General features: G+C 34.5%; 1 long non-coding RNA gene across 22 annotated transcripts; it reads left to right on the top strand.

Moving 5' to 3' along the window:
• The first annotated feature begins 8217 nt into the window (after positions 1–8217).
• Positions 8218–15611, top strand: LOC111916754 (uncharacterized). Of its 22 annotated transcripts, none has more exons than XR_006188156.2 (12): positions 8218–8474; positions 8538–8580; positions 8662–8753; positions 8943–9063; positions 9166–9534; positions 9626–9830; positions 10056–10233; positions 11104–11211; positions 11299–12960; positions 13093–14217; positions 14768–14885; positions 15468–15611. It is a non-coding gene; the product is annotated as an uncharacterized LOC111916754 (long non-coding RNA). The 22 variants fall into 22 exon arrangements; XR_002858629.3 differs by having other exon boundaries at positions 15233–15611; XR_002858628.3 differs by having other exon boundaries at positions 13093–14696; positions 15233–15611.
• Positions 15612–16321: the final 710 nt, after the last annotated feature.

Genomic DNA, 16321 nt, shown 5'->3' with positions numbered 1-16321 from the left:
TATTTCTTTTCCATCTTTAGTGACATCGACGTCTTCATCATCCTTCTTTTTTTTTGGTACTTCAATTCTGGCGAACCAACACCATAACCTACTGTTTCTTCATATTTAGTGGTTGTGGTGTTGATTCAATGGAGTTGAAGGACCGAAAAAAGAAGGGATGGTGAAGACTTTGATATCACTAAAGATGGAAAATAAATAGAAGTTGAGGATGATGAGATATGAGATTGTAAGGAGATATAGATATGTGGGGTCTATTAATTTTATTTTAAATATATAAAGTATACATACATAATTAAAAATAATAATAATAATAAAGGCACAATAGTCTTTTTAGGTAAGACAGGGACCAAACTCGTAACAAAATTAAATAGTAGGGATCCTCCGAGTTAAAAAATAAATTAATTAAAAAATAAACAGTAAAGATCATCCGAAGAGATACAAATATGTGAAGTCTATTAATTTTTTTAATATGTAAAAAATAAATACATAAATAAGAAAATTAATTAAAAAATAAATTAATAAGGACACAATAGTCTTTTAGATAAAACATGGCCCAAACACGCAATAAAAATAAACACTAGGGGCCATCCAAGTTAAAAAAAATAAATTAGAGAAAAAAAAAACAAATTCCCCCAAACCACAGGGACCATTCGTGTAATTTACGTTGTTATACATGTTTTTAATGATTTAAACTGTATATGTATTTTATATCTACGAAAATGTTGTGGTAAAACATGGGTAGATGTAATAGGTGATGTGTGATAAAATGATGAGAGGCCTCGATGTTGATGTTGTTGATTCTGTCATCTAGCGGAGTATGGATGACGACCACGGACTCTTCTAGATAGTCCAGTGGAACACTAGCAGGCTCGCAACCTGTAGGTGTTTATGCACGATGTGTTCACCGGTGTACTCCATCCCCCACATGGTTGCCTTTAGGACATTTATTGCCGAGGAATCCCCTTAGCAGTAGTGTCCGTCCCAATGATGATCCTTAGGCTAGGTCCCTTATGATAGATGTTTAGGGACGTAAAGTGAGGATAACGGGAACGGGTAATCGGGTTATTGTTGATTGATGAAATTAATAAACTTATTTATTGTGGGTTGAAAACCCCATGTGCTCACCAGGCTCCCAAGCCTGACCCACTCAGTTTCTTGTATTACAGGTAGTGGCGCATGAGCATAGGTGTGATGTTCTGGACGAGGGATTACAGATATAGGCCTGTAGATATGAAATAATGTAGCAAGGCTTATATTGTACTGTTTATGCTTTTGATCTGTACGAACATGACATCCCAAGTCTTTTAATGAAATACATTTCTATGGAAATGCTTTTGATAAATCTTTATCATATTTTTGTATTGGGACAAATTCCACAACACTTTCATTTAAAATGTAACTCTGATTTTTAAGCAAAGCATAAACAAACCGGTCTTTTCATGCTGTGATTTTAGGGATGTCACACGAGTCGAGTCGCGATTATGGTCATGTGTTAAGTGACTAACTTGGCGAGTCGGAAGTGGACTCGGTGAGTTAGTGCTGAAGGGAGAAAACCCTAATTCCGGGAGTTTTGCCCTATATAAAGCACATTATAGCCACCCTCAGCCTCTTTACTGCCCATTTGAGTTCCAGAAACCGTAATTAGTATGTGTGAGCCTCCATTGTTAAAGTTTGAGCTTGGAAGAAGAATTTAAGAGGAGAAAGTTAGAAGATCAAGAGGCTAGCATCGGGGGATCATTGTAGATCCGGAATCTACTCCTTCTTGGGCACATTTCTGAGGTAACAAGTCGTTACCTTGAGTTTTCTCCTTCCAAATCCATTCTTGGTTGTTGTTTTGGGAATTTTAGCTTGATTAGAATCCATTTCGGGTTTAGAGGTTAGATCTGAAGTTGCAACTTCAGATCTAGGTTAATAGTGAGCCATGGAAGCTTAAAGCATCAGCCATGGGGCTTGATTTAGAGTATCTTTGTCCCAAAACCTCCTTGTAGCTTGATTAGAGCTTGTTGAGCCTTGCATGCACGTAAAGTTGGAAACTTTACATGTGAATCTGGCCCTAGGAGTCCAGATCTATGTATTGGAAGCAATGAAATGGCCTGAAATCGTCTGAATGAAGATGTCACGTTTTGGACTCAGCGAGTGGAAGAACAACTCGGCGAGTCTGTTGAAGATTGCCTTAGACTCGGCGAGTCTGTTCTCGGAGTCTGGTCGTGGAACCATAACCTTTTCTTGTTAAGCCTCGAATCGGTGAGTCGAGGGACGACTCGGTGGGTTAAGCAGGATGGGACTCTGAGGTTGTTGGACTCGACGAGTCTTGGGGCGACTCGGCGAGTTGAGTCGTATTATGGGAGTTCTGAGTAAAGGAACTCGACGAGTCGACGAGTTGACTCGGCGAGTAGGGTCAACCAGGAAGGTTGACTTTGACTGAGGACTTTAACTTGGACCAATGGTTGACCAGTTTGACTTCCAAGGATATTTTGGTAATTATTGGTGTTTATTGGTTTTGGTTATTTGTTAATGATCAGTGGTGGAGTTCGTGCTGGTGGTTGGAGCAGCGTGGTCTTATTTCTTCAAGTCGCAGTTGCAGGTGAGTTATCCTCGCTATATCAACAGGGTCTAAGGCACCAAGGTCGGCCCTTTATCGGATAGAAATCCGGGTGGTTATTGTTATCTTATTGCTTTGCTATGTCTGCATCCTGGTAGTTAGGATGGTATATGTTAGAGACCTGGTTAAGGTCGGTATCATGGTATATAAGATGATGCTATGCTAGTGACCAGTTAGGTCGGTATCTTGGTTAGGATGTTGCTATGTTATGTGATATGTTGGATCAGTTTGATTAGTTGTGAGATGTTATATGATTATATGTTTATGTGCACACGGTTTGTTGGACTGGGGTTGGGTTGAGGCGGGTCCTGCTTTGTGCTGTAGGCCAACATACTCAGGGCAGACCGATTAGACCGAAGGCCCAACGAGTGGTCCGAATAGGCTGAAGGCCCAAGAGGGCGGACCAGACGTGTCGAGGCTCGGAGAGTGGACTAGACAGACTGAAGGCCCGGTGCGGGCAGACCAGTCATATTGTAGACTCAGAGAGTGGACCAGGTGGACTGAAGGCCTGATGCGGGCGGACAAGTCATACTGTAGACTCGGAGAGAGAGTGGACCGGGTGGACTGAAGGCCTGGTGCAGGCGGACCAGTCACACTGTAGACTTGATATGCATGGTTGTTCTGTTTATGATATGATATGTTATGTGTGTGGTATTGTGGTTGGTATTTTGGGGGTAACTCACTAAGATTTCGGGCTTACAGTTTTAGTGTATTGTTTCAGGTACTTCCGGAGACCGTGGCAAGGCGAAGGCGTGATCGTACCGGTCCTCAGTTTTATGTTGATGTTTCTGGGATACTCTGATAATAAATAAACTGAAAACCTTTTTGTAATAACTTAATGTATATGGGTTGTTTTTGAAAAGTTTAAATTGGTTGTAAATTTTCACGGTGCTACAATATGAGTTCAAATAGACTCGGGGGTGAAATAGACTCGATAGAGCCTTGCACTGGCATATGAGTTGAAATGGACTCAGGGGTGAAATAGACCCGGTACAGCCTTACTGCTGATACATGGGTTGAAATAGACTTGGGGGTGAAATAGACCCGACACAACCTTGATCTGGCATATATGCATGGTAAGTGGTATTTTGGGGAACTAACTAAGCTTTGTGCTTACAGTTTTGTGGTTTGAACATTTTCAGGTACTTCCAGTTTTAAAAGGAAGAGCCCGAATTAATCGCACTGCATCCCCTGAAAATTTATTCCACAATGATTATTTATGATTTTACTCTAATGTTTTGAGAATACTCTTATGTCAATCATCTTTTGAGATCATGTATGAATGGTTTTGAATTATATAAAGTGAAAATTTTTACTCGAAAATTTTGGTACATTAAACTTTATCTTCTCCTCGTTGATCAGTTGATAAATTGCGAAATAACACTCAGCTTGGGGGATCCACCTATTAGGATCAGACCCGTCGAAGGAGGACATATTCATCTTACGATGTCTATAATCATATCTTCCCCTAATCTCATATTAGCATCAAAGCATGCAACCCTATATGTTGGGAATATTGGCAGTACCGAATCCTCCCTTCCCGTTCTGCTTCGCACCCAGTTCCCGAGTTTTAGCAAAGAAAAGAAAGGAAAGGAAAAGACTGTAAGGAGATAAAAGAAAGGAAAGGAAAGGAAAATAAATTTGTATTTTGTGTCACCGAGTTGGTGAGAAGTGAGAAGGAAATTAAACATTTTGTTCTTTCTCTCCGATTCCTTCCAAATCAGAAGTAAAGTTAGGAGGGAGCGTGATCCTTCCATTTTCTTCCACTTCCTTCATCTAATGAAAATTTGGGAACATCAACTTCTTTTAATTTCTTCTCACTTCCACCCATTTCCTTTTCCTTTTCCTCGTTAAGTTGAACTCGTGAACAAGGTGTTAGATCGATGAAAATCACTTTAAGGGTTTCTTATCCTTCCATTCTAGAACCACCACTAGACCCTTCCTCTATGACTTTATTCCCATGGTTTAGGTGCACTCCATCTTTTTCTGTGTTCTTTGAGACAACTTTTTGGATTTATTCTTCAACTATATCATCCTTTCCCAGTTACGTTTCAAACTTAACAATGATCTTGTGTGATGTTGAATCATAACCCCTTACTTTTGAATCTCTTATTGTACTATTCTCCATGCCTCCTCACATTATCCAATATTTTATTGGTTGCAACATCTTATTTAGTAGCGACCATTGGTTCTGATACTAGTTGATAGCCCTGTTAATTTAGAAGAACATTGGTAGTAGCAATGATCAATTCTGAGAAACAAGGAGCCAAATTGAATTCAAAGAAAACCCACTTTAGAGAGGTGGAAACTCTTCATACACATACTAAACAATTATTTGCATACTCTCTTTCCTTTATATATATATATATATATATATATATATATATATATAGAGAGAGAGAGAGAGAGAGAGAGGATCGGGTGAGGACACAAAAATTTATGAGGACTGCGAGGATAAATCTTAGTCATTTAATGGTCTAAATGGATGATTGAGATTTGGTTAAAGTTTTGACCCAAACTAAAAAAAGAGATGGTGTAATTTCTTGTAATTATATATGGATTTTCGTCACTTTCCTATAAGAGTAAAATGATTTAGGGGGTAAAATGGGAAAGGAGAAGAGAGGTGGTATAAGACCAGGCTGAGTGGTTGCGGCTGAGGCTGCACTCTCCTTGCCACATAAGCATGAATACCGCCCCTGGGTACAGTCCAGGTGCGGTTGAGGCCGCACTACGGCCTTTGGAGGGAGCATTTCTCAGATTGCTTTGATTCGTCAATTGTATTACCGTTTGCAAACGGTCAAAATTCAACAAAAAATATTTTTTTTACTAACACTATAAATACCTTATCATATTAACCAAAATCACTCATAAAAACTTTATTATTTTACCATCTTCTTTATTTTAAAACCCACAAAAATGTCATCCTCCAAAAATACCACCAACCAAAAAAACACCCACTAGAAAAACCAGAACTCCAAGACCTTCACTCGATCAACTAGTTTATTCGCCTCCTTTCTAGCACTACGGAGATATGATTCCTTATTTTCCGTAACATATCCAACAACCACAACGCCCTACGCAACCATTTCCGCAAACAAAAACACATTTTGACCTAGATTTTGATCCTTTTGATTTTGATTCTCAACCAAAATTTGTTTCGCAAACACAATCACAACCACAAACACCAATTTCCGAATCTGAACCATAATTTGTTCCACAAACTCAACCATCTCAACCAGGAAATAAAAGAAAAGAGAAGACATAATCTAAATTGTGGGAACCTTAAGAAGTGTTAGTAGTAGCACAATCATGGATTGACGTTTCAGTCGTTTTAGAGGACGTGAATACGGGAGGGGATAAAAAACATGATCGTTTTTGGATGTGCGTTAGAGCTAGATTCCACAAGGAATGAACCTAGAACCATATCGTACTAAACATCAAGTGTACTCAAAATGGGGAAAGATGAACAAAGATGTCATGTTGTTTAATGATTTATATAACAACATGAAACGACAATGGAAAAGCGACAAAAGTAACGAAGTGATTTTGAAGACAACTTATAACATTTATCAAAAAGAGCAAAAGAAGACTTTCAAGTTTTTTGAAGTATGGAATCTACTCAAAGGCAACAAAAAATGGCAAAATTTAAAAACAAGTGACGAACACATCGATAGTGAATCAAAACGCTCAAGAGCTTCCGAAACTGAACACACTTCATGGGATGTTCGTGTTGGTTTCGACCTCAACGAAGATGAGCCCGTTCAAGTGTCACACCCCCGACCAATAGGAAGGGACAAAACAAAAAAACAAAGGCAAGGACAAAGCGCTGGAATCGGATGACTAGAAAGAAATGGACGATAATGTGCAAGACAAAAAAAATAGAATGGATATTGCAACTTGCTTTGGATAGAGAGAGTCGGAAACAAAGGGAAAGCAAAATGAGAGTGCTAGCGATGGACACGTCGAATATAACTAGGGATGCGCTTCAAACTTTTTTGGCAATAAAGGAAAACGTGAAAAAACGTTACGTTAATCGTGGATAATTAATTTGCAGTCGTTTTCCATGTTTTTAATCATTTGACATGCGTGTGTGTGTTTTTTTAGTTGTAGGTTTAAGCTTTCTAGTTTTTTTATTTTCGAATTCCTAGGATTTTTTTAACATCATGTTTTTTTAAGTAATGTAATGTTTTTTTTTTAATTAATGAAATCTTTTGATTTTAATTAAAACTAAATTTTTTTATTTATTTAAAAATAAAAATAATTAAAGTAGCGTGACACCAATCCTTGGGTGTGACACAAAACCACATTGTTGTGATAGTCACTGACGTGTCGCCTAAATGTCAGTGAAAGGAGTGCAACTTTTATGACACCACTTACTTCAGCCTAATACACACTCTAAAACTAACGTACTTCACCAAAACATCATATGCACCCACTACAACCTATGCCACGTGTACGCCTGAGATTAAATGGGTTTTTCCTTTCTTTAATTTGTTTTTTTGCCTTAAAATTTTATTTTCTTTGTAAAAAAATCTGAAAAAATCAAAAATTTTCAAAATTAATTCTCTACAAAATAAGCATAATCATGAAAAATTGAAAAAAAAATATTTTAAAATTTTTAAGTTTATAAAAACCCAAAAAGTAAAAATATTTTCTAAAATTATAAACATTTGGGGAATACTTCTAACACACTTTACTAGTATGATATTGTACAAATAAATTTTAAAAAATAAGTTTTTGAAATGTCCATATTTTAATTTTAAAAAATAGTAGTTTTATTAAAATATAGCGGAAAACTTTTTTTTATCCAAATTTGAAAAAAAAAATAATAGAGTTATTCATAATTCTATTTTAGTGAGTTTGTAAAATAAAATTAAAAAATATTGTTGTTAGGAGTAAAAACGTTTTGTTTAAATGATTTTAATTTTTATACAAATTTAAGATGTGAAAATTTTCATTCTCTAAATTAAAGTTCATTTTGAAGATTTAATAAATATTATATAATATGAACTTTTTGAATTAGAAATTTTAAAAAAATAAGGTTGTTTAGATCCTAAACTTTATTTTAAAAGATTACAATTTTTTTAATATTATAATCCAAAATAAAATGATTAAAAAAATATGATTGAACATGTATATGATCTTTTATTCTTTATTTGTTATAATCTAAAAATATTTTGATTCAAATATTTTATAATTTTTAATTATATCTTTTATGATTCAAAATAATTTGATTCAAAATATGTTAGGAACAAAATTTTTATTTAGTTGAATATATTATTGATCCAAACTTATATGATTCAAAATTGATGTGATTCAAAATAATATTATCTGAAATATTATGAATTAAAATGATATGATCTAAATATATTATGCAAGCTAATATGATATAAAATGTTATGATGTAATATATTTTGCAACAAAATGTTATTAATATATATATATTAAGATTGTGAAAAATTTCAACAGTAAAATGTTGAAATTTGTCCACCTATCGTCCCTCTGCTTTGGTTATTTATAATTTGGCCGATTTCTATGATTTGTAGGGGCTATTTTGTAATTTTTCCATACCAATATGAACGTGTCTTTGCGTCGTTTATTTGTGTGTTTTGTCGATTGGACGTGTCAATGGATGGGTCCCTGTACTTTGCACTGCCTCAAATGCTTTTCTCCGTTCTCTCCATAAACCCACCGCCTCAGGTAACTTTCTTCTCACAAAGGAAGAGGGTGAAGCCAGTAGATGTGTCGCTGTTGTCGGTCCAGAAAGAAATCACGACGGGCGATGAAGACGACGATCGATCGGCTTCCGATATTGACTCTGAGTCGGGATCGGAGTCGGGGTCGGGGGAAATCAGTGTGTTCTTCAGATGATGTAAGTTTTTCGCCGACTTCCTCGATTAAGTTTCAAAGTGTGATCAGTTTATCTCCAACTCAGGTGACCGCCATAGAAGACACCACCATCGCCTTCTGCTTCTCAGGTATCGAATCAACCTCAAATAGATTTCATTCTCAGACGTACAGAGGTTATAAGGTATTGATGCATCATCGGTGCCGTCCAGGAAGATTCCGCCGGCTTCTTCGATGTTATGGGCCCGTAACCTCCGTCATTTCATCGAATCTGGTGTTTGTCTTAGCTCTGAAGCTTTAATGGGTAAAATTAATTAGGGAAATCTGTCTCTTCTATTACTGTCCACTTATGAATACATTTATGTGCTAAGATCTTTGTTTGGGTTCCCCATCTTCTCTTACCTATTCCAACTGCTTCCCACAGTCTGTAACTTGATTTCAGCCTCCGGTTTGACAAATTTGTTTTTAGCATTGATTTTAGGAATGTTTTCAGGATTTTGAAATCCCCGGCGTTGGTGGTAGAGCACAACACACCGCCTCCCTTCTTTCAATCAGATGGTGTTCTGCTGCTCGCTTCCTTTTCTTCCGCGTCCGGTTTTTTAATCTCGGATCAGGTAACTAATAATGTCTAATTCTTTGTGATTTTATTAAATTATATCTGTTCTACTGATTTGAATTGAAAATTAGGTCCTTGCACAAATAAATTTTGTCTTCAGGTGGAGTTTGAAAGATTACACGCCAAGTGTTCGATGAAAGTACTCAAATACTTCAACTGGTGTTGTGGGTTGAAGAACAACCATAGTGTTGACTACAACTAAAAACATACAAAAAGGTAGTCATATGGTTTATCAGCTTTCTTTCAAAAAATAAAAAGTTTTAGTTTTCTTACTAACAAATCCCACCCCGCAAGGGTATTTCGCCATTTGACTAAAAATACACAATACATATATATACCCTTTCTTATCATTACAAAGTTTTATGATGGCACAGCAATTATTGCATTACACTTTCATCTAAAAGCTGTAATTAAAGTAATTTAAGGTGTCGTCAGTGCTAGATTCCCTGTTCAACCACCAGATCTTGAGGTAATTTGTAGTATTTGGCAGATCTTTGACTTTAAATTAAAAGTGGGTTTGTAATTTATTATTAGCTTCTGTCAATTTTCATATCTTGCAGGGACTGAAGAAAGGATGCTTTGGGGAAATATGTTTCCTTTACAAAGTGGTGATTGTCCCAAGAGTTTCAAGGGGTTTAATGCAAAAATACATTCCTGGTGATATTCTCAGAAATTTCTCTTTTATGCTAGAAAATGCAGTCATCATGGGCCAAAATTGCCATTGTTTGGAAGCAATCTTCGAGTGCATTGACATCCATGTTACAAGTAAGATGAAAAATGTTAAATGTTTAGATTAATGATATGTGTCGTCATGGTTTGTGAATACTTGACCAAAATACCCCCTCCCATCTGGTAAATCGTACAACTAAAATTGATTAAAAGAATTATGGAAAAGCACAAAAATATTAGATTTCTAATTTTGTTAGTGCCAACTTTTTTTTTATCATATGGTAGTACCAAATAGACTAAAGAAACACTTTGTAAATGCAGATATTACGCTTTCCCATGGTAAAAAAGTCAAACATAATAATAGAAGTCCAGAAGGTGGCCGATATATGAGCTCCCCAACCACTACACTACCAAATACAAAACCCTCTGATGTAATCCTACAACATACAAACCGGCAGATACACGGATACTTATCAGAGCAAGCAGACATGATTGAAAAGTAAGCTATTTTATAGATTTTATTTTACTAAAAATACTTACCTGAGAATATCTTCTCTTTTAATAGGATTATAAGTTGTTTTTTTATGAGTGCCTTTGAATCTGTTTTAAAGCTTGTCCAATGCATGAAGGTACTATGTGTATGTGTGTATATGTGATGTGTATCTGTGCATCTGGAATTTTAATTACATGAATAAGTGCTGTGATAAAATAAAAATTATATGCCATTTTTCAGAATTTGAATTTGATAAAACCTTTACTTTTTTGAGAAATTCTAAAGCTTTTCCTTTTCTTTCTTTGCCAAATTTTGAACATAAATTTCCTTTTCTTTCCGGTGGGAGTTTTCCAAAAGGTAATGTTATTATTCTTTTGTCTAGAAAAAAAATCAATTTTTATTTTTTAAGGGTCAAAACTATAATTCTTTAACAATATACTAATTTCAATATGAAATTATTGTTGCTAAGCCTATTGAAGGAAATTTTAAAACAGTTAAAGCAAGTAGCAATGTAGAGATAATAACCAATATCTTTAATAAATAGTTTTTGTTTTTTCTATTTCTAGCTTTAGCTTTAATAAATTAAAAAAATTTTGATTTGTGTTTTTATGTCATGGTAGGGTAATGGTATACTTATGTTAATATATTACCGTACATAATATATATTTTTAATACTTTTTTTGTGTGGCATCAGAGTAGAGGAAGATGAGATTATTGGGCAATTCTTCCCTTTATACAGACAGATTAGAAGAAGGCATAGCCTATTGTTAACAGAAACATGCATAGTCATAGGCTTTACTCTATTCAGTGGATGATTGATTGCAACACGAAATATGCTTTTTTTACAGTTTTTTTGATCGATTGTTATTGTTTCAGTTCTTTGACCATGGAATGCATGGACAAAGGAGAGAATTGGCTGGAAAGCTATTGGGACATATTTTGACACTTACTCTTCAAATGTATGGCTGTCAACTTATTTAAAAGGTAAAGTTTGGTATGTAGGAATCACATAAGGGATGGAATAGCGCATTCCGTTTCCATTACATAATTTTGGTTATTTTGATATTGAAGGGTGTAAGCTCTTGAGTTGGGAATGGTGGCCCTGGTTTGATTATATGCTTCACATAACGAACAACAACCTTGACTACAAAATTGGTTTCATAGACAAAACGCAACCACATTATAATCAAAAAGTCAAAATCGTCATTTGGAGTTGTACTTTGGTAAAGAGGTGTTGTTACAAAAACTTTATTAATAATTGTTGCTGCCGCACTTGCTATTTGCTTTGCAACACAAAGGGGTCATTATATTATAGCATAGTGCAACATATTTGTGTGTTTGTAAATGGGCAGAACGTACACAATAGCAACATACTTTATTGTATTTACCAATTAGAACAATGTAATATACTTCCACACAAAAGCAACACCTTCCGACCCCCACAACGCGGGGGTTACCTTTCTAGTTATCTTTAATTATTAAGATCCAAAACAAATTTAAAAATTTTAAATCCGACAATCGAAGAAAAACGAAAAAAAAAAGTAAAAGAAAAACAACGTAAAAAAATTAGTATGTCTAGATTCGTATAAATGAAAAAAAAATTATTATTATTAATAATATTGAAAAATACATACAAGATTATGATAATAATATTAAAAGAAGAAAAAAAAACCAGTGAGATGCCTTTAATGATTGAGTCCGAAAAAGAATAAAAAAATGATTTTTCAACTTGATTTTATGCTGCACAGTGGAAGTGTCTAGGCCTCACGATTTGATTATGCATCCAACCATCTGGGTACCGAAATATATCTACGCACCACTATTCAATCCAAAAATGTGGAAGTGGCCCACACGGCTCACAACATTTGGCCCAAAACACGGAAGTGGTACAGTTTTGACGGCAGAACATATGTTCCAATTGTTAATTAGTTTCGATTATATATATATATATATATATATATATATATATATATATATATATATATATATATATATACCTTAATAAGCATTTAACATGTTTTGCTGAATTTTAAGAGGTGCAACTCATATTACAAGATATACAAGCATTTTATGCATTGAAAACATAAAGGTATTACTTGGTCAAAATACTTGTTAAAACCTCGACCCCTGTTAACTCGGTCCCATTCCCTATCCTGTTCAACAACCTTCCCACTACCAACTATATCGCCCATTATATCGCCCTTTCTTTTGCCCTACAATGCTACTTACTCCTTTCTTTCCTTTGTACTTTCTTTCTCATGACGAGCTAGGTTGTCGCACACCCTTCAATCGACGACCACTTGTTTCTTCTCATCCCCCCCTCAACTCTCTCTCTCTCTCTCTCTCTCTCTCTCTCTCTAACGTCGAGTCAGTCACCACTACAATAATCACCACCGTACCTCTTGGAACCATAGCCTCACCACAACGCTACCACCATCACTTTCTTTTGTTTACCGGGTTTGTATTGATGACTTTGTTGGATAAAAGAGTCATCTCTCTCTCTCTCTCTCTCTCTCTCTCTCTCTCTCTCTCCCATCATCATGTTTATCACCTAGATCTACGATCTGTTGTATACCTTTTCCAACAAATATAGTTGAAGTAGAATTCATAGATTCTCTGATTTCGTTATTTTATCGTTTTGAGTGATCCAGTTGAAGGAGGGCCTCTGCTCCCTCTTGCTTCTTTTCATTAGAGACAATGGTGCTAAATTCTTACCTCGTAGTCTTGACAAAGGTAAAAAAAGCCCTCATTTCCTAAAAAAAAACGATTTTCTAGGTTAAGGTGTGTTTGGGTTTTTGAATGAAACCATATGGTGATTCTTTTCTTTAATTTGTAAAGTTCACACCGTTTATGTTCATCTTTCAGGATGTTAGAGGAGAACTGGTGCAATTCAGAGTTCAGAGCAAGCATGATTATATCTCTATGAAGCGGGGCACATTTTTGGGGTACATAATTATATCGGTCGGCAACCTGCTACACAACTGCTTTTCTTTCTAAAATCATAGACATCGTTGCTGCTCTTTTCTGTTTATATGCTATCTTGTATGTGTTATTTCTTAGATTGGTTGACATACTCCATGAGAGGGTAAAAAACTGCTATTACTCATACAACCTATTTTTTGACGAAAATGTCCTTATAAACTTGTGTATTATGTGTACAGGAAATAGAGAGTTTGCTTGAAAGGGGAAGACAATATAAAACTAAAAATAATTGTGTATTTTATTTATTGAGATTAATTTGGACTCTAGATATGAAATATGTTATTATCTCGACCTTTTGTATTTTTTTTAGGTTAATGAGTATAGTTCTCAGAAATAGCTTGACTGGAAGAGACAAAATCAGCTTAGCAAACACTACTTCAGTCCTTAGGCCTACCGGTATGCTCTCCACGAACGGATCCGTGGTTGAGGTGGCAACGAACAACGGCCGTGCACACCAGCCCGGCCGTTCGTGGTTGAGGTTTTTCGTGGTGTTTCGTGGTGGGCATCACGAGTGTAAACGAACAATAGTCGTCTTCTTCTCTCCCAGCTTCCTCTTCTCTCTCTTCTGTATTTCTCTTCTCTCTTTTCTTTCCGGTGGTGGTGAGTATACCGGTGGTTCATGGTGGCCTGAGGTGGCTGACTTGGAAGCTCTCCACGACCGTTGTCGTGGAGAGTATAATGGATGGTCTTATAAGACATTAAATTAAAATTAATATGTGTAAATAAATTACTAACCCTTATCAAATCTCTAGGGGATATTAAATTTTAAAAGCTAAAAAGTTCATAGCTTTTTAGAATATTGAGTTCGTTTGATCCAATTTGGAATATGTAAGCAATGGGTATTTGTTTTTACTTTATTGCTCTTTTTCAGTTAATGTCAACTAATGCAATTTTTTATTTTCTGATTAGTCAGAAATTATCTTAGCTTTCGTGGTTATGGACATATTTGGCATCAAGGATGATCAGGGTTTTTGTTGAAGTTATCATTTTTATAAACCCACATGAAAGGTACAAATGTTTATTGATTACCATATAGCGTTAAATGTAAGAAATAATGGTTTATTTCTGTGGATGTGTTTATAATTGCATCATACTTTCGTTTTATAATAAGAACTAAATTGCAACTATAACACTATAATTGTACTAAAAAGAAATGGAAGTAGGATACTTTAATACACATATAAATAAAAGTATGTTTCTCTTTCTTGCATTTATCCCTCGTATTTAATGTAAGAAACAACAATATATTTTTGTTGATTTGTTTATTATAGCATCCTACTTTTGTTTCTTTCTATTTAAGCCTTCATTTTTAAATCTTAAGCTTTTGAAGAAAAGAAATTATGTTGTCATAAATGGGTAGATCTGTAGATATAACAATGGAATTCAATTTACCAAAAGTTATAGAAAAAAAAAATTCAAATTTCCTTTTTTGTTGTTAGATGGTAGCATAAATTAGAGCACTCCAGGTTTATTCCGTGTCCATTTAGGTTAGACTTCTTCATCCATTTGAATCTTGACTTTTTTTGATATTTTTATAATGTTCATATTCATATTTCAGCAACCAGCTTCCACTAAAGATAAAGTTAACAGTAAGATATATAGCGAGAAGAAGATGACGGTAATGTTCCTTATGCATGTTCAAAGGTCATAGTGCTTGTGTATCTGGCTTGCAATAGGTAAACCCAAAATAATTCTTTAAAATTTCTACAAATCTATTTAATTTTCAATGATTTATTATTATCTTTTAGATTGAAAGAGAAGTGGTAATTCCTAAAACCGAAACAGTCACATCCTGCACCCCCCCCCCCCCCCCCCCCCCCCCCCCCCCCCAAATCACACACACGACAAGTTTTGACGTTGAATATAATTCTTTTAAATGAGTAAATCATGGGAAATTACTAGGATACCCTCATAGATATCTTCATTGTATTTAATGTGTCTAGAAAACTTCCAAATTCTTTCTTAGAAGTCTGATATTTGTATGGTTGAAGGTAACATTCATTGATTGATGTGGCTCATATAGGTAAAGAAAATGGTAGTTCCTATAATTATTAAGTCCGACATTAATCTTGCAAATGATGTCATAAAGTACATCATCAGTAGCGTGGGGAAGAATGTAAAGTTATGTCATACATCCACTTACAAAATCAGTAATCCCAAGAAACGGTGGAATAAGTACTTTTTGCAGAAGCGATTTATTTTTTCAATATTTTGATGTTTATAATGTTTAATAGTTTTGTTTCTTAAATGTTGTGCAGATGAAACGCATCTAAAACAAAGTGTTTGTATAGTGGTCTTTTAATATGTTTTTTTTTTCATGTGAACTAAATATCTGATTTGTAGAGACATTTCTTAAAATCATATCACCGATGAAATCCAATACAATATTAGGGTCTTTCAAATTTCCTATCCATTTGACGATTAATTTGTTCATGTATATTTCTTTTATCAATGGTTGTTTGTGTTTTTGACATGAGAATAAAAACAATGGCACTATTGGTTTATATATATATATTTTTTTTATGAATTATGTTGTTATTGAAATTGATTAATAAGAATTAAAACTGTATTAAAAAGAGAAAATAAAGTAATTATCAGTTAAACAAATGGTTGTATCATGCACTATTCTCATTGTTATTTTTGGTTTGTTACTAAATTCAACAATATCTTGGATATGGGCCGGAAAGAACTAATGTCCTATAGCAAAATAATTTGAAAAAAAAAGACTATTTGTACCCTTCGCTTAGCGCGGGTAAACGGTTAGTATATATAGGTTTAGGTTCTATGGAAAAAAAGCCCTAAAAATCATAAAAATGCATAAAAAAAATACTTAGAGATCACAAAGCTTTTTTTTTTGAATTTTTTATCAAAAAAGCGCATCTTTTAACATAAAATCGCTGAAAAATTTTCTGAAATTTTTTTTAACAAAAAATTCAATTTTTTTTTTTGATTTTTTATTGTTTTTTCAGCGAAATTGTCAAAAAGGCTACGATTTTTTGATAAAAAATTCAAAAAAAGTTTTGTAATGTCTAGGTATTTTTTTATGCATTTTTATGATTTTTAGGGTTTTTTTGTTTTCCAAATAACTCTTATATATATATATATATATATA

This window comes from Lactuca sativa, chromosome 1, assembly GCF_002870075.4.
Source record: "Lactuca sativa cultivar Salinas chromosome 1, Lsat_Salinas_v11, whole genome shotgun sequence".
Classification (NCBI taxonomy): Eukaryota; Viridiplantae; Streptophyta; class Magnoliopsida; order Asterales; family Asteraceae; genus Lactuca; species Lactuca sativa.
The sequence above is the reverse complement of the archived record's forward strand: the minus strand, read 5'-3'. Positions and strand labels throughout refer to the sequence as shown.